The following is a 15,615-nucleotide window of genomic DNA, read 5'->3' on the forward strand; positions in this document are numbered from 1 at the left end:
GGGGTACTGATTGCGGATGATCAGCCACGTTCATATTGAATGTCGGTGCTGGCTCGAAGGGCCGAATGGCCTACTCCTGCACCTATTTTCTATGTTTCCATGTTTCTAGGATGGGTCCTGACCCGGAACGTTGCCTATCCATGTTCTCCAGAGATGCTGCCTGACCCGCTCTGAGTTACTCCAGCAATCTGTGTCTTTTTTTTTCTTCTCCAGATAGCTTTCTGTAGCTGTTCAGATCACTAACAAATCCAATAACCATTGAATTAATATTTACGAGGTCACTGATAAAAAATATTTATTAGCTATGCCGTCGACTATGAAAAACTGTCGCTGTTAACCACCAAGTGCGGTAACATCATTATCATAAACGGTTGCTGGTCAGATATGTGGATAGTGATACATGTTACTTGAAACAGTTGAGAATCATCCTTTTTTTACACAACAACGAAGGTCACATCCAAAGGAAGAACTATCTGTATGTTTTGGTGTCATCGCATCAGATTGTGGTTAAACTGTTGCAGGCATCATGGTGATATGTGAGAACACTGATTGACCTTTGATAACATGCTGTCTAACATCAGTTGCAAACAGCAGCGGGCTGTAGATAGCTGCAAAGAGCACATTTGACATTGCCTGGGTTGCAGGGATTTGCAGTGCTTAACCATGATGTACTGCCTGGCAAAGTGAACTACAGCCTTGAATTGGCAGGAAACAGTTCAGCCGCCTGCCACTCAGTCATCAGTTATAAGCTGGTCTTTGTCCGCAGTAATGAATTGTCACCTCTCACACTAGTGCTGTCTTCTCAATGTTGGCTGTAAATCAGGCTTCATGCCAAATGCCACTCGCAGGATATTTAAGCGACAATTAGCATTTTACAACACCTTCGAATGCTTAAATTGAGACTACTGCCAGTGACGGACTGTTTAAGCCTATTTTATCTTTAGGACCTCCATTTATATAATGACTTTCACAGACTCAGACTAAACCACAAGCTGTTTGAGGCCAACAACTTAATTTTGGAAGGTACACAAAAATGCTGGAGAAACTCAGCGGGTGCAGCAGCATCTATGGAGCGAAGGAAATAGGCAACGTTTCAGGCCGAAACCCTTCTTCAGACCCGAACGTTGCCTATTTCCTTCGCTCCATAGATGCTGCCGCTCCCGCTGAGTTTCTCCAGCATTTTTGTGTACCTTCGATTTTCCAGCATCTGCAGTTCCTTCTTGAACACATGAGATTAGACTTGTTGACTGAGAGAGAAGTTTAATGCCAGGAAAAGAGGTGAACTCTTCTGCCTTTCCTGAAAAGTCCACGCCATCTCTCCTTTACAGTGGCACTGCTGGCAGAGCTGCTGCCTCACAGCACCAGAGGCCTGGGTTGGATCCCGGCGTGGAGTTTGCATGTTCTCCCTGTGACCACGTGGGTATGCTCTGGCTTCCTCCCCCCCCCCCCCCCCCCAAAGATATATGGATGAGTAGGTTAATTGGCCTCTGTAAGATTGCCCCTAATTGCCCCTAAGAGAGTGGATGAGAAAGTGGGAACTCGTGTGAATGGGTGATCGATGGTCGGTGTGGGACTGAAGGGCCTGTTTCCACGCTGTATCTCTCAACTAAACGATACTTCATCCAAGCAGGTAAACGTAAAGCCAGTTTAGCACCTCTCTAAAGGATGGCACTTCCACCAATGCAGCTCCCACTCAAACCTGCGTTGAAAATGTACTTTGGATTGTGTCTCTTCTGTGTAATCTGTGTAAAAACAACACAAAAACTCTGGTAAGAAGCACCATCTTTAAGTCTGAGAATGGTCTAGAAAAAGATCCAGCGACAAATACACTGAACTCAATGTGAACTCGAGAAGGAACTGCGGATGCTGTTTTAAGCTGAAGATAGACACAAAGTGCTGGAGCAACTCAGCGGGTCTGGCAGCATCTCGAGAGAAAGGGAATAGGTGATGTTTCGAGTCGAGACCCTTCCTCAGTCTGAGAGTCAGGAGGGAGAAAAACTAGAGGTATGAAAAACAAATGGTTGCACCTTTTAACATCTAGTTTCCCTCTCTCCTGACTCTCAATCTGAAGAAGGTTCTCAAAGCGTCCCCGATTCCTTTTCTCCAAAACTGCTGCCTGACCCACTGTTCACTATGTGCCTCTCACAGTGAACTCAATGTTGTTCAAACTGATCCTTCCGATGATACTTGAAGATTTTCTTTCGTGGATTTGTTTTACATTTGCCAAGCACGCTCCTTCAGAAAGACTGTCCCTTTAAAGCCATCCCTTTAATCCCCAGTGATAAGGTAACACATGGTCACCTTTTAACCACAGAGAATGATGGGTATATGGAATGAGTTGGCAGAGAAGGTAGTTGAGGCAAATACTTGATCAACATTTAAACGGTACATGAAGATAGACACAAAATGCTGGAATCACTCAGCGGGTCAGGCAGCAGCTCTGGAGAAAAAGAATAGGTGTCGCTTTGGGTTGCAACCAGTGTTTAGAATGATAGAGAAGGCCAGAACAAAACAGGGCAGACAACAGATAACATTTTCGCCACCTCCAACGGGATCCCACCACTTGCCACATCTTCCCATCTCATTTTCGTCCCTTCCTACCCGAACCACCCCCTCTCCGGGCACTTTCCCTTGCAACCTGTGACCTGCCCCCCCCCCCCCCATGTTTTGGGAGGTGGGGGACAATCCCCCCCATGTTTTGTGACCTGGGCACTACAGCCAATCCCAGGTCGCCTGCATGCCCCGGGACTGGTCGCGAAAACAAATTCGCCATTTCGGGTTACGGGCCGGATCTGGCCCGTGGGCCATCGATTGCTGACCCCTGTCCTAGATGTCAGGCCGCATTGTGTCCCCCCCCCCCCCCCATGTTTTAAAAGCGATTTCCGCCCATGCAACGGGTGCTGTCTGTACAGAGTTTGTACGTTCTCCTCCTGACCGCTGGGTTTTCTCCGGGATCTCCAGTTTCCTTCCACATTCCAAAGACATACTGGCTTGTAGGTTAATTGGCTTCGGTAAAATTGTGAATTGTCCCTAGTGTGTGTAGTTTAGTGTTAATGTTCAGCGATCGCTGGTCGATGCAGACTCGATTGACCGAAGGGCATGCATCCTCGCTGTATCTCTAAACTCAACTAAACTGAACTGAACTAAGCACCAAGGCATAGAAGGCTGTGGATTGAGTGTAGGGAATTGGATTAGTGTAGAAAGGTGTGTGATTGTCCACAGGTTCATGGTGGACATCAGGGACTGTTTCTGCTCTTTATGACTCTAATGCTGGAAATACTCAGCCGTTGTCTTTGGAGAAAGAAAGCATCAATGATTCAAGCTGAGGTCCTGGCATCAGCTTTTGAGAAAACTTGGCCAAAAGCTGATGATCTTTAAGCAGCAGCAGCTTTAAAAGAGCAGAGAAATTTAGTGAAGATATCCCAGAACTTTAGGGTTTTGGTCAGTGAAGGACTCCCCGCCAACAGTGGAGTGACTGGTTTAGTTTAGTTTAGAAATGCAGCGTGGAAACAGGCCCTTCGGCCCATCAAGTAAGTCCATGCTGACCAATGATTACCTGTTCACACTAGTTGTGCATTATGCCAATTTCGCATCCTACACAATTTACTGAAGCCAATGAACCTACAAACATGCACGTCCATGGAATGTGGGAGGAATCCGGAGCACCCGGAGTGAACCCGCGCCGTCACGGGGTGAACGTGTAAACTCCGCACAGACAGCTCCCGCGGCCAGGATCGAACCCACCTCTCTGGTGCTGTGAGGCAGCAACTCTACCGCTGTGCCACTGTGCCGCGTATCTGTGCCGACATTCAGGAGGCCATGATGGAAGAAGCAGAGATCTGGAAGAAGGTTGCAGAGGTAGTGGAGCAACACAAATCAACTAAATGTTGAAAGTTGGAGAATAATAGCGGAAGGAAACTATTAGTCCAAGATGGAACTGCAGATGCTGGTTTAAACCGAAGATAGACACAAAAAGCTGGAGTAACTCAGCGGGACAGGCAGCATCTCTGGAGAGAAGGAACGGGTGACGTTTCGGGTCCTCAACCCGAAACGTCACCCATTCCTTCTCTCCAGAGATACTGCCTGTCCCGCTGAGTTACTCCAGCTTTTTGTTCAAGATTCAAGAGAGTTTATTGTCATGTGTCCCAGATAGGACAATGAAATTCTTGCTTTGCTTCAGCACAACAGAATATAGTAGGCATAAATAAATACAGAACAGATCAGTGTGTCCATATACCATTGAATATATATACTCACACATAAATAAGCAGATAAAATGCAATAGGCTATTAAAGTTCAGATTTTTGTTTGAGTTGAGTTTAATAGTCTGATGGCTGCGGGGAAGCAGCTGTTCCTGAACCTGGATGTTGCAGATTTCAGGCTCCTGTACCGTCTACCTGAAGGTAGCGGAGAGGTGAGTGTGTGGCCAGGATGGTGTGGGTCCTTGATGATGCTGCCAGCCTTTTTGAGGCAGCAACTGCGATAGATCCCCTCGATGATAGGGAGGTCAGAGCCGATGATGGACTGGTCTACCTTCAAGGAAACCGTTTGCCAGCTGCCTGACTACTTGTGTTAAGACTTCACGTATTATGGAGGCTGTGCTCCGGGCAGGTTGCCCAGACCCATTTCTTCATTATGGGTGTTCTTGCTGGGACATCTTGTCCCAATGACTGTTCCTCTGCAGAACAGCAGTAACTTTAGAGCTGAACATAAAGCTCTTGGTCTGGTCTTTTTACTGCAGCAACATAGCCAAGGTGACAGACAAACGCAGTAACATGGGCGGAAAAGGAAGGTTTTTGAATGATGGCTCAATCCTTTTAGTTTGGGAAATGGGGAAAGTTGTCATTCTTTATTGTTAAGCCCCTGTCCCACTTAGGAAACCTGAACGGAAGCCTCTGGAGACTTTGCGCCCCACCCAAGGTTTCCGTGCGGTTCCCGGCGGTTGCAGGTGGTTGCCGGAGGTTGCAGGTAGTGGAAGCAGGTAGGGAGACTGCCAAAAACCTCCGGGAACCGCACGGAAACCTTGTGTGGGGCGCAAAGTCTCCAGAGGTTTCCGTTTCAGGTTTCCTAAGTGGGACAGGGGCATTACTCCTGCAAACGTTTGCCACTGGATTGCAAATTGATAGCAGCCACTTTTGAATTTCCTGCTGACTATTACCTGACCATGCAACATATGTGAGAGAGTTCTCTGCCCTCTGAAGCCTCCAACCCTATCGTTCCCCAGCCCCGCACGGCCCGATTTTATCTTCTCCCTCAAAGTCCACAAACAGCACTGCCCTGGCAGACCCATTGTTTCTGCTTGTTCATATCCCACCAAATTAATTTCCACATACCTCGACTCCACCCTATCCCCCCCCCCGGTCCAATCCCTCCCTACCTGTGTCCAAGACGCCTCACACGCTCTTCGTCTCCTCAATGACTTCCGTTTTCCAGGCTCCCACTCCCTCATCTTTACTATGGATGTCCAGTCACTCTACACCTCCAACCCCATCAGGAAGGTCTGAAAGCCCTCTGTTTCTTCCTCGACCTCAGAACCAGCCAATTTCAGTCTACTAACACTCTCCTCCGCCCTGCAGGCTGGTCCTTACCCTTAACAACTTCTCCTTCGACTCCTCCCACTTCCACCCAATCCAAGGCGTAGCTATGGGCACTCGCATGGGCCCTAGCTATGCCTGCCTCTTTGTAGGGTACGTCGAACAATCACTGTTCCAGGCGTACACTGGCCCTATCCCCGAACTCTACCTCCGCTACATTGACATCTGCATTGGTGCTACCTCCTGCACCCATGCAGAACTCACTGACTTCATCAACTTCATCACTAATTTCCATCCTGCAGTCAAAGTCACTTGGACCATCTCCGACATCTCCCTACTGTTTCTAGATCTCACCGTCTCCATCACAGGAAACAGACTATTAACCGACATCTACTACAAACCTACTGACTCCCAAGGCTATCTTGACTACACTACTTCCCACCCTGCTTCCTGTAAAGACTCTATCCCCTACTCCCAATTCCTCCGTCTACGCCGCATCTGCGCCCAGGATGAGGTGTTCCATATTAGGGCATCGGAGATGTTATCATTCTTTAGGAAACAGGGGTTCTCTTCTTCCATTATAGATGAGGCTCTTACTAGGGTCTCCTCGATATCCCGCAGCTCCGCTCTTGCTCCCCCTGCCCCCATTCGCAACAAGGACAGAGTCCCCCTTGTCCTCACCTTCCACCCCATCAACCGTCGCATACAGCATATAATCCTCCAACATTTTCGCCACCTTCAATGGGATCCCACTACTGGCCACATCTTCCCATCTCCACCTCTTTCTGCTTTCCGTAGAGACCGTTCCCTCTGCAACTCCCTGGTCAACTCGTTCCTTCCCACCAAAACCACCCCCTCCCCAGGTACTTTCCCCTGCAACCGCAGGAAATGTAACACCTGTCCCTTTGCCTCCCCCCTCGTCTCCATGCAAGGACCCAATCAGTCTTTCCAGGTGAGGCAGAGGTTCACTTGCACCTCCTCCAACCTCATCTACTGAACACGCTGTTCCAGGTGTCAACTCCTGTACATCGGCGAGACCAAGTGCAGGCTTGGTGATCTTTTTGCTGAACACCTCCGCTCAGTCCGCCTTAACCTACCGGTTACTTTAACTCCCCCTCCCATTCCCAATCTGACCTTTCCGTCCTGGGCCTCCTCCATTGATAGTGAGGCCCAGCGCAAATTGGAGGAACAGCATCTCATATTTTGCTTGGTCGCTTACACCCCAGCAGTATGAACATTGACCACTCTAACTTCAAATAGCCCTTGTTTTCCCTCTCTCTCCATCCCCTTCCCCTTGCCAGTTCTCCCACCAGTCTTACTGTCTCCGACTACATTCTATCTCTGTCCCGCCCACTCCCCTGACATCAGTCTGAAGAAGGGTCTTGACCCGAAACGTCACCCATTCCTTCTCGCCAGAGATGTTGCCTGTCCCGCTGAGTTACTACAGCATTTTGTGTCTACCTTCGATTTAAACCAGCATCTGCAGTTCTATCAATAGAAAATGGACAATAAGTGCAAGAGTAGGCCATTTGGCCCTTCGAGCCAGCACCGCCATTCAATGTGATCATGGCTGATCATCCCCAATCAGTACCCCATTCCTGCCTTCTCCCCATAACCCCTGACCCGCTATTTTTAAGAGCCCAATCTAGCTCTCTCTTGAAAGTATCCAGAGAACCAGCCTCCACCGCCCTCTGAGGCAGAGAATTCCACAGGCTCACCACGCTCTGTGAGAAAAAGTGTTTCCTCGTCTCCGTTCTAAATGGCTTACTCCTTATTCTTAAACTGTGGCCCCTGGTTCTGGACTCCCCCAACATCGGGAACATGTTTCCCGCCTCCAGCGTGTCCAAACCCTTAACGATCTTATATGTTTCAATAAGATACCCTCTCATCCTTCTAAACTCCAGAGTGTACAAGCCCAGCTGCTCCATTCTCTCAGCATATGACAGTCCCGCCATCCCGGGAATTAACCTTGTAAACCTATGCTGCACTCCCTCAATAGCAAGAATGTGTGAGAGAGCAGTGGACATAGAACATAGAACAGTATCATAAGTTCACACATTCATAAGTTATAGGAGCAGAATTAGGCCATTTGGCCCATCAAGTCTCCTCCGCCATTCAATCATGGCTGATCTATCTTTCCTTCTTAACCCTATTCTCCTGCCTTCCCCCCATAACATCTGACACCTGTACTAATCAAGAATCTATCAATCTGTACCTTAAAAATACCCACTGAGAGCTTCCACAGCTGTCTGTGGCAATGAATTCCACAGATTCACCACCCTCTGACTAAAGAAATTCCTCCTCATCTCTCTAAAGGTACGTCCTTTTATTCTGAGGCTGTGACCTCTGGTCTTAAACTCTCCCACTACTTGAAACATTCTCTCCACATCCACTTTATCCAAGCCTTTCACTATTTGGTAAGTGTCAATGAGGTCTCCTCTTATTCTTCTAAACTCCAGCGAGTACAGGCTCAGTGGAGTCAAACGCTCAGCATTCATTCGTGGGGTCATTCTCATGAACCTCCTCTGGACCCTCTCCAATGCCAGAACATCCTTCCTCAGATATGGGGCCCAATATGGGGTAGCTGCTGCTACCAGCACGGGAACAGGCCCTTCGGCCCACAATGCCTGTGCCGAACTGGATGACAAGTTAAACTAATCTTCTCTGCTGCACGTGATCCACGTGGGTTGAAAGGCTGTTGTATGCCACCTCCATCAACACCCCTGGCAGCATGTTCCAGACACCCTCCACCTTGACATTTCCACCTTGCTGAATAGGTTTCCGACTGCCTCCCCTCTCTATGCCACTCCTAATGTTAGACACTTCCATCCGGTCTCCACTCCACTTCCGACGTTCCAGAGAAAACATCAGGGTTCAGACACAAAGGATAACATTGGATAGGTAGATGGCAGGAGTGTTTAATGATTCTGGGCGTGTACTCACTGGAGTTTAGAAGGATGAGGGATCTCATTGAAACCCAGTGAAAGGTCTAGATAGAGTCGATGTGGAAAGGATCTTTCCAGTAATGGAAGAGGCTAGCACCAGAGGGCACAGCCTCAGAATAAAAGGACGTACCCTTTAGAATGGAGATGAGGAGGAATTTCTGTAGTCCCAGGCTGATGAATTGCCACAGACGGCAAGACATTGGGCATTTTTAAAGTGGTTGATGGATAGATTCTTAATTAGTAAAAGGTTGCACAGAGTAGAGTTGCTGCCTTACAGCGCCAGAGACCCGGTTTCAATCCTGACGACGGGTGCTGCCTGCATGGAGTTTGTATGTTCTCCCCATGACCTCGTGGGTTTTCTCCGGGTGCTCCAGTTTCCTTACACGTCCCAAAGACGTGCAGGTTTGTAGGTTAATTGGGTTTAGTACAAAAAATTGTAGACAAAATTGCTGGAGAAACTCAGCGGGTACGGCAGCATCTATGGAGCGAAGGAAATAGGCAACGTTTCGGGCTGAAACCCTTCTTCAGACCCTTCATGAACAAATTGTAAATTGCCCCTAGTGTGTAGGATAGTGCTGGTGTACGGGGTGATCGCTGGTCGGCACGGACTCGATGGGCTGAAGGGCCTGTTTCCGCGCTGTATCTCTAAAGTCTAAAGTAAGGGTGTCAAAGGTTTAGGGGAGAAGGCGGGAGAATTAGATTAGATTAGATTAGATTAGATTCCTTTATTGTCATTCAGACCTTATCGGTCTGAATAGGGTTGACTTAGAAAAATAGATCAGCTATGATTGAATGGCAGAGTGGACTCGATGGGCCGAATGGCCTAATCCTGCTCCTGTGTCTTATGGTGTAAGGCTGGTACACGAGATCGTGGACAGCGGGAGGAGCCAGTATGTTCCTTCAGGATAACAGCTGGAGAGCATTGGATGGAGGCTTGGGAAGTACATGTCGGAAATGCTTGGAAAAGCCACCCTGGCCTGCAGCGCAGTCCACGACAGGAGTAAACGATGCAATTAGCAGAGTTGGAGTATTGCGTACACCACATTCTTCTGCCTGCTCGCAATGTGGCTATTTTTATACATAATCAGAGCCTAATGTTCCACAAAAGTCAAGAGCAAGATAGCAGAGATAGGGAGAGCTGCCGCCCAAAGATCGACTTAACCCTTTGTCTTGTCGCTGGGATGCAAAGGCTAGTAACTATTGCAGCCAGTGGCTTCAGTGGGAAGCCTCCCCCTCAGCTGTGAGGGCAAGGAGTTAAGCTGGAAATAATAAAGCAGCTTGCGAATATGAAAACCCGCCACCCTTGCTGTTTGCTTACAGCTGAGGAAGTGAGCATTTGCTCGGTGGGGCTAGTGATTAGAGTGTGCGCGGGGCCCTTCCTTCCACACAGTTGGCCCTTGTGGAGAGTTATCAGCGCTCTTGGCTGCTGCTAATTGCAGATGTTAGTGCTGATTAGGTTTACTCACAGCAGGTGAGAACACGAGGACAGGCAGATAATAGTCAGCGGTGAATGGCGTATTCTTCACCCCCGGCCGACCTTACCAGTGGCTGTTTGCTGCATTTTTGTCCTTGTTTGGCCTTCCCACATAAATCATGCATACTTCTGCCTGCATTAAGATGTCGCAAGGGAATTTTGGGCCACGCTTGTTTATGCAAAGAGGGGATGCATTTCAGATTTCCTTCAAGTCCTAGGAAAGCTTTTGATGCGGTGGTCCTGAGCCCCTTAAAATAATAGGTACACAAAAAAGCTGGAGTTTCTCCAGCTTTTTTGTGTACCTTCGATTTTCCAGCATCTGCAGTTCCTTCTTGAACCCCTTAAAATAATAGTTTCTTGATGTTCTATTGTGGTTTCATTTAGTTTAGTTTAGGTTGGAGGCGCAGCACGGAAACAGGCCCTTCGGCCCACCGAGTCCATGCCGACCATCATATCATCCCGTACACTCGCACCATCCTACACACTGGGGATAATTTACAATTTTTATCGAAGCCGATTGACTAACAAACCTGTAGGTGTTTGGACCGTAGCACCCCGGAGAAAAGCCACGCGGTCACAGGACCAATGTACAGGCTCCGTACAGGCAGCACCAATAGTCAGGATGGAATCCAGGGGGATCTCGGGGGCAATAAGGCAGCAACTCCAGCACTGTAACACCATGCCGCCCTTTAATATAACCGTGGTGCAGATACAACCTCTAAACAATTGACTGCTTCCTGCGTGCTTGTGGTAACCTGATCACTTGCCAGGGAACGGGATTAAAGGTTATCATTGTTTTAAAATTTAACTTTCTGACTGTTTTTGTTTTAGCCCGGGGGTGTGTAGATTGCATCCTGTGTTGCACAGGTTTTTTTTCCAACGTAGACACACTACTAGAACAGCAGGGGATGAAATTGCAGAAGGGTTTTTCAGCCCATCAGGCCTGTCAACGAGACCAGTCTTGGTGGATGGAGCCTGCTGCCTCACAGCGCCAGAGATCCAGGTTCGACCCGACCTCTGCAGGATGTGTGTGCCCCATCTGTGTGGAGTTTGCACGTTCTCCCTGTGACCCCATGTGTTTCCTCTGGGTGCTCCAGTTTCCTCCCACATCCCAAGGACATGGGTCACAGTTTAAGGATAAAAGGGGGAAATCTTTTAGGACCGAGATGAGAAAAACATTTTTCACACAGACAGTGGTGAATCTCTGGAATTCTCTGCCACAGAAGGTAGTTGAGGCCAGTTCATTGGCTATATTTAAGAGGGAGTTAGATGTGGCCCTTGTGGCTAAAGGGATTAGGAGATATGGAGAGATGGCAGGTACAGGATACTGAGTTGGATGATCAGCCATGATCATATTGAATGGCGGTACAGGCTCGAAGGGCCGAATGGCCTACTCCTACACCTATTTTCTATGTTTCTATGTTTCTATGCTGATTTATAGGTTAATTGGCCTCTGCAAATTGCCCCCAATGTGTAGAAAGTGGGATACATAGCACTAGTATGAATGGATGATCGATGGTTGATGTGATCTCGGTGGGATGAAGGGCCTGTTTCATGCTGTATCTCACAGAAGGCGATGGAGGCCAAGTCAATGGATATTTTTAAGGCAGAGATAGATAGATTCTTGACTAATATGGGTGTTAGGGGTTATGGGGAGAAGGCAGCAAAATGAGGTTGAGAAGTAAAGATAGATCAGCCATGATTGAATGGAGAAGTAGACTTGATGGGCCGAATGGCCTAATTCTCCTCCTATCACGTGTGAATTTATGAACTTATGAACTCTAAACTAAACTAAATTGGCCCACTTTCTCCATCATGTGTGAGAAGGAACAGAAGCAAGCCGTGGAGGTATTAACCAAGGTTCTGTTATACATGTGACAAACATGATGCAGTAACATGTGAGAACTAAACAGTGCTTAGAGTCATGGAGACCCAACTCACCAGACCCACGCCATACATCAACTGTCGTTCATATTGATTCAAATGTTCATAAGTGATAGGAGCAGAATTAGGCCATTCAGCCCATCAAGTCTACTCTGCCATTCAATCATGGCTGATCTATCTCTCCCTCCTAACCCCATTCTCCTGCCTTCTCCCCATAACCCCTGACACCCGTACAAATCAAAAATCTATCTCTACCTTAAAGACTTTACACTTTACCGTCTCAAATCTCCTTCAGATTTTTTTGTTCTTATTCTCTTCACTTTCTTCTCATCTGTCGGTTCTACCAGCTGCGCCACTGTGCTGCTCTCACCTGATGCACCAGTTGTACATACTACCTCAACCATAGGACCTTCTGTGGAATGGTCATTTTTTAATCAGGAGAAAATCCTGGGATAAAGAAAGGGAAAAAGATCTGGAAAATGTCTCCCCGCCCACCAGATGGAAGGGATTTTGCACTTGGTGCAAGAGATGAGGTTGCTCATATTTGTGGTTAATGGAACCTGTGGAATCTGTACAGCAGCCAGGAACCAGCTCACACAAGGAACACATCAGCAACTTATTTCTAAGGTCCACTGTCCTGTAGAAAGTTATTACATTACAGATTAAATCCAAAGTCCTTTCTGACAATAGTATATTAGTTAAAGGGTCTGCCCCACTTGAGCGTCATTGGCGCGTCACGCAGGTGGTGCGCGAAGGTTTAGTACATCCCAAAATCCAGGGGCGCCGCGCGCGACCGCACGTCGCTGCCCACGTCGCCATGCGCGCATAATGCGCACCATGTGGCCATCACGTGCGCGTCACCATGCGCACATAGTGCGTCGTGACCCGTAAATTATGTCACGTAAATGGCGTGCAAATGACGCGCAAGTGGGACAGGCCCTTAAGTAACCATTAGAAGCCAAATCATTCCTTAGCTTAGCTTTGCTTCGAGACACAGCACGGATCAAGGCCCTTTGGCCCGCCGAGTCCGCACCAACCAGTGATCCCCACACGCAAACACTATACTACACACACTAGGGGCAATTTACAATTTTACCAAAGCCAATTAACTTACAAACCTGTATGTCTTTGGAGTGTGGGAGGAAACCTGAGCACCCTGAGAAAACCCACGTGGTCACAGGGTGAATGTACAAACTCTGTACAGATGGCACACCATAGTCAGGAGCGACCCGGGTCTCTGGCACTGCAAGGCAGCAACTCTACCGCTGCGCCACTGGGCCATTTTATTGTGGGTGTATAAATGTACACAGCACCATGCCAATGCTGAAGAGAGTGCTTGGCGGTGAATTGAGGTCAACATGTTTGGCATCATATTTTATATTTCCTTACAATATCTAAGGAGGCCATTTGGCCCTTTCAGGCTATGCTGACTCACAGAACAATCTCATTCCCCAGTCATTTTTCCTGTAACCAATTTTTAATTTAGGTTTGCTTGGTTTAGAGATACAGTGTGGGAATCGGCCCTTCGGCCCACCGGATCCGCACCAGCCAGCAATCACCCCATACACTGGTTCTCTCTTACACACTAGGGACAATTTACAGAAGCCAATTAACCTACAAGCCTGAACGTCCTTGGAATGTGGGAGGAAACCCAAGCACCGTGGTCACAGGGAGAACGTGCAAACTCTGTTTAGACGGCACCCACACACACTTGGGGCAACGCGTAGAGGGAATTATCCCACCAATCTACTCATCTTTGAGATGTGTGGGGAAACCAGAGCACCCAGAGGCAACTCACGTAGTTACAGACAGAACCTGTCACACCGACAGCAGCCGAGATTAGACACAAAATGCTGGAGTAACTCAGCGGGTCAGACAGCATCTCTGGAGAACATGGATAAGCGACGTGTCTTCAGGGTCCCGACACGAAACGTCACCTATCCATGTTCTCCAGATATGCCGCCTGACCCGTTGAGTTACTCCAGCACTTTATGTCCTTTTTTGTAAATCAGCATCTGCAGGTCCTTCTGTCTACCCGAGGTTGGGATTAACCCCGGGTCTCTAGAACGTATTGGCTGGGCCACTGTGTGCCATCATTGGTCCTTCTCCAGTATGCTCTCTTTCGCTATAGTTCATGGTGGTGTAGGGGGCTGTCGATAACAAAGGGGGACTATTGGAGACTACATTGAACACTTCGTAACTTTGTCACACCCTAGGATGTTTCCACTAGTGGGAGCATCTAGGGCTAGAGGTCATAGCCTGAGAATTAAAGGACGTTATCTTAGGAAGGAGATGAGGAGAAATTTATTTATTCAGAAGGTGGTGAATCTGTGGAATTCTTTGCCACAGAAGGCTGTGGAGGCCAAGTCAGTGGATATTTTTAAGGCAGAGATAGATAGATTCTTGATTAGTACGGGTGTCAGAGGTTATGGGGAGAAGGCAGGGGAATGGGATTAGGAAGGAGAGACAGATCAGCCATGATTGAATGGTGGAGTAGACTTGATGGGCTGAATGGTCTCATTCTATTCCTATCACTTAAGACCTTATGACATCAAGTTCAAGTTCACGTTTATTGTCACATGCACCCATTAGTACAGTAAGTTTCCATACAGCCATACGAATAAAAAGAACACAAACAATACACTATAGAATTCAACATAAACATCCACCACAGTGGAATCAACATTCCTCACTGTGATGGAAGGCAATAAAGTTCCGTCATCTCCCTCCTTGTTCACCCGTGGTCGGGGTCTTGAACCCTCCGCAGTGGCCGCCACGGACGGCCCGATATACAGGCCCTCTCGCCGGGACGATCGAAACTCCGACGTCGGGACGGATCAGAGCACACACAACCGGATCGGAGACATAACCTATACCCAGCGACTCTTTGCATACTTTGTGTATGGGATGCCAAACAAAGAATTTCACTGTGACATGTCACACGTGATAATCAAGTATCAGTCAATGAAAAACTAAATTTGTTCCCCAGTGCCCCTCGCATTTGGGGGTTAACAAAATAATAATGCACACCATCTTAGCACTGATACTACAAATATTGACCTGTCCTGCAGCAACATTGTTAAGGGGCTGTCCCACTTGGACGACCTAATGCACGAGTTTAGAAGACCCTAGACGAGTTGAAAAAAATGGCAAGATCGTGTTGACTCGTCGAAGTAAAATACCTCCTACCACCTCCTACGACTATCTCTACGACCTCCTACTACCATGTCTACGACCTCCTACAACTATGTCTACGACCTCCTACGACCCCCCCTCGACCTCAGTCTTCCACACCTAAGACCAACTACGACTAGCTACGAGTGGAAATTGATCACATGATAAAATGATGTCATGTTTGCATTTTTTTTCTCGGGCCAGTTACCGACCTACGACCTACCTACGATTATCTACGACTACCATCACGACCTACCTACGACCTACCTACGAATAAAAAGTGTCCATTTCTTCCATGCCGACCTTTTTTTTACTCGTGCACATTTTTTATCAGGCTGGAAAAAACGCCGCGACCTACTTGAGGCCACGAATACGCGGAGACCACTCACGAGCATGAGGAGGAGTTACGAAGACCTCCTACGACCTCGTGGCGACCATGCTGCGAGTATGAGTCAAGGGCAAACTCGGCAGAGGTCGCCAATTAGGTCGTGAAAGTGGGACAGGGGCTTAAGTATTGGTGAACTTCAGTCATGAGATACTTGCCCAAACACTAGTAGTCCAGGTCCACACATGGAGGGTGAGGAAAGAGGGAATGGCTGTGATG

This window comes from Amblyraja radiata, chromosome 12 (assembly GCF_010909765.2).
Source record: "Amblyraja radiata isolate CabotCenter1 chromosome 12, sAmbRad1.1.pri, whole genome shotgun sequence".
Classification (NCBI taxonomy): Eukaryota; Metazoa; Chordata; class Chondrichthyes; order Rajiformes; family Rajidae; genus Amblyraja; species Amblyraja radiata.